Source organism: Dipodomys ordii, unplaced genomic scaffold (assembly GCF_000151885.1).
Source record: "Dipodomys ordii isolate 6190 unplaced genomic scaffold, Dord_2.0 Scaffold22, whole genome shotgun sequence".
Lineage (NCBI taxonomy): Eukaryota > Metazoa > Chordata > Mammalia > Rodentia > Heteromyidae > Dipodomys > Dipodomys ordii.
Window position 1 is genome coordinate 690751 of NW_012267238.1, and position 4211 is coordinate 694961.

Genomic DNA, 4211 nt, shown 5'->3' on the forward strand with positions numbered 1-4211 from the left:
ATGAATTTCTCTAATTCAGTGTGTATGAACACTTTAAGGCCAGTTTCTTTTATAATTAAACCAATGTAAAACAAATCAATACTCCTTATCCAATCCACGCATTTATATGGACATATAACACAAAACTATTATACATTGTAATTAAACTGTGAAATAGCAAAAGCTTTTATCTAAATATGTTTCATTTTCTAAATGGCTATATTTATGAGGGCCATTACTTCAGTCGAATGATTCTTAACTTCCAGAACACTGAACAGTTATCTTAAAACGTATCTGTCACTATTCAATATTTCACCAATAAGCAGAGGAAAAGTAGAAAATAGCCTTTATTCACCCAGGTAAAAATAGACCCATGTCGAACAAGTTTCCAGAGCTAAACTATAATCTGTGAATATTTTTGTATTTTCCCTGCATTCTCTTGAACTTTTGTCTGCTTTATTTCTTGTGTGTGAGTCATTACCATTACTGAAAACCAAACAGCGACAACTTAAATTTGAGGGATTATCCTTAATCAAATGTTTAGAATTAAGAAAAAGTTTGATGTTTGTTTTTCTCAGAGGACAATAACTCTCTCTTAGTCCTAGCACCACTTCTGTCTTGTCCTGTGCTTAAGATATATGATCAGTAAAATCCCCCCTTTGAAAAGTTAGAACACATAATAAATTCTGTTTCTTTTACTATTGTAAATAAAAACTGTACAAGTTCAATTCATCACTCTAATATTTTACTTATTTTTATCAAATAGTTATAGAAGTGTCACTTCAAAGTTTTAAAGCCCTAGGTGTTGACAGACCACTTTTCCCACTTTAAAAACAAACATTTTTTTTTAAAAAAAATTCAAGTCTGCAACTTTGTTGTTTGGACCATCAGAGGATGGAGATAATTAATGGGTGGAGTTAATTCTGGCTAACTTCATGTTTTGTTTCCTCAATCTTGAGGCCTATAGCTGAGGATCAATACCACCTGCTAATTAACAGGATCCCAGATATTCACATTTTTTAATTAAATTAAACTAAAATTTCCATGGAACTTCTAATTTTTTTATTTGCTGAATGATGAACATTTCTGATTTTCCTGTTGTAATGTATCTCAGTATCTCTATATCAGAGTAACGCACATATTCATTTTCATTTATTAAATTTCCCTAGGTACTGTTTCAGATGAAAGGATTGCAGTTATGATCAACAGGAAGGTCCCAATAATGAAGAATCAGAGTCAATTCTATTTCAAACGTGTTGAGAAAATAGAACAATTAGGAAAGGAAAAGAACCACCTTAGACCAAAAGTTCAGGAAATAGCTTGGTGAGGAGGTGAAATTTAACAAAAGAAAATTCAGACCATCAGAATCACTTAAGACAGCAGAAACCAATTCTTTCTTTTCTTTTTTGCTTTTTTTGTGGGAGGACCAATTCTTTAATTCTTTATTGTTCCAATGAAATATATCTATTAGCTTTAAAGTTGTAGCATGAGACTAATGACACATTATACATGAAATGTAATTTCATGTATATGAAATGTAATTTCATTCCCACTAAACCCCTCATAAATCAAGATGTCCTGGGCCAAAGAGTTGGACATCCTAGAAAGAGTTTTGATGCTTCAACAATCTCTTGAGATAATTTTGATGTACTAAAAAAGGTCTGAGAACTGGTGCTGTCACTAGGCAGGGGCCTGCTCTGTGATTAGAAGATTGTAATGTTGCTAAAATCCTACTAAAAGAAATAAGCTGGGGAAAAGTAAAAGTTAGCAATTAAATGAAATGGGAGACAATTTGAACCTTAGTACAAAGCTCTGAGAGGATTCCAGCAAACATACTCAAGTAGTAACATAAGTTCTCTAACAGATTCCCTAAAAATAATTATAAACCTGATTATTAAACATGTGTATATACACACACATATTAAATAAGGTTCACTAAGGTTTTCCTGATCATTTATTCTATAAAGTATCAAATTGTTCATAAGGCAATCTGTGTGAGTCAAACTCTATGGCTATTGGAACTTCAGCAAGTTGTTTCACCCTTCCATATGCAGATTTATGAATGTATTATCAGTTCCTGACAGAAGAAAAAAAGGTGAAATGGGTGAAATGTTTGAAAACAATTGGGCATTCAGAGGAAGTGCTCAAATAACCTCCATTCCTAAATTCTTCACCTCACATTTATCCTACACTGCCTTTTATCATCAGAGAAAATCATGCATAGATCTATATAGTAAAATTATTTGGTTTCACTCACAAATCTTGGTATGAACAGCATCAAAGTTTCTTCCTGCATTTCAATTCACACTTGAATGAGGCCAAGTCAGAAAATGAGATTCTCATGCACATTAAGTGTATTATTTTTATGTTTTTCACACAGTAGATTGCCAAAAAGAGAGCTTTATGAGCATGTCTATATCTGTTCATTTTCCTTATTTTAATTTTTAAAATATCTGGTTGAGTGAGGGGATTTAGACATAAGAAGCAAAAGGATATAGTAGATAATGCACAACATCTTTATCTGGTCCTGTCTTCAGCACTAAGACATAGGTAGAAGTGTATTTTTATAAAGCCTTGGACTTCAACGTGAGTTACTCCCTTAAAAATGCTAAGAAGACAATGAATGATCTTACCACTTTAGGGAACTACTCCATTTGCCTGGATGTCTGATTTTCCCCTCAGCTGTGGAGTGGGAGCATCAGGAAGCAGACCAAGGCAGGAAGACATAGTAAAATTTCCAAACTAATATCTACAGATTCAGGACACGATAAACTGAAAATAATACTCTGTAATGGTAAAACAAGAGCCTATTCAGAATTTGAACATGAAGTATATAGACAAATTGAATGCATTGCATCAATACTGTTAAGGCAGTTTCAATCACCTCACAGGTATAACAAAGAAATTAGTGAATTGTGCTAATTATCTTAGCATAATAGTTATTAGAGTTATAAATCTATTAGAGTTATTTAAAGACAAAATATTATAATGAAAAGTTCACTGCATTCTATGAAGCCAATAAAATATAAACTTAAAAAGTAAAGAATCAGCAGGAGCTGCTGGCTCATGCCTGTAGTTCTAGCTATTCAGGAGGCTGAGATCTGAGGGCTGTGATTCCAGACCAGCTTGGATAGATAAGAGAGTTTGTGACTCTCATCTCCAATTAACCACCAACAAATCCAAAAGTAGAGCTGTAGATCAAGTTGTAGAGCATAAGCCTGGAGTACAAAAGCTCAGGCTAGGTCCCAAGTTCAAGCCCCAGACCAACACAAAGTAAATAAGTAAGTAAATAAATAGATGTAAAGTAAGAAAGTAATAAATGGTAATTATTTACATTTGCCTTTTAATTTCTCCTAATGTACTTACCATACAAGATTTAAATACTTTCCTCAAAGATGATAATCCAAAGATTTAGAAAGAATTGCAGTTAATTTTGATCACCCTAGGTTTTTATAAATTATTCTGATCATTTTTTTCTTACCTTCTGTCTGTGGGTAGAAAATGGAATAAAATTGTACTACTGGAATTCTCAAGAAAGGGACATAGAATCAGACTTTCCTGAGATTCATCACCACCCAGCTCATGATAGATTTAAGACAAGGGGAACTTGGCTGGTGAATAAGTAAGATACAAGTAATTACATAATTAATTGCTTTTTTGTTTTCCTATAATAACAAATTTGAAGTATGCACTAGATATCTTATGGAACAGCGCTAAGGTATTTCCTGAAGAAAATGATCTCCTTTCCTTCCTCAATGTACTCTCTTTCCATGGTCATAACTCAAATATTTTAATACCTCTAGTAACCTTGGAAATGGCTTTAAACCTTCCTTCTCCAAGCCTCTTGTTTTTTTACTCACCTCCTAGGTGACAAGAATGAGAATGTCTTTCAGCCTCCTCAGGAGTTCAATAGCATTGATTTCTCAGTGGAGAGAGGTTTTATGGCAGATGAGCCAAATGTCCTCATCTTGTTCCTTGATGAATACTACGGGGACTGTAGTCTTGGTCACAATAACTGACTTTAACCATGTCCCTGCTAAGCAAAGCTATGCAGTTATAAAAGGGACTTCTTTGTACTTGGAAATCATTTATACACATGTCTGAGTGGGTCAGCTGCTGATTGCCCCTCTCAGTGTGGTTTAAAAATAATTAACCTATTAGATAGTTTAAACTTTATTATTATGGAGACTTGAACTGAAAATAATATTCACTGCTTTTAATTATTTAGGTTG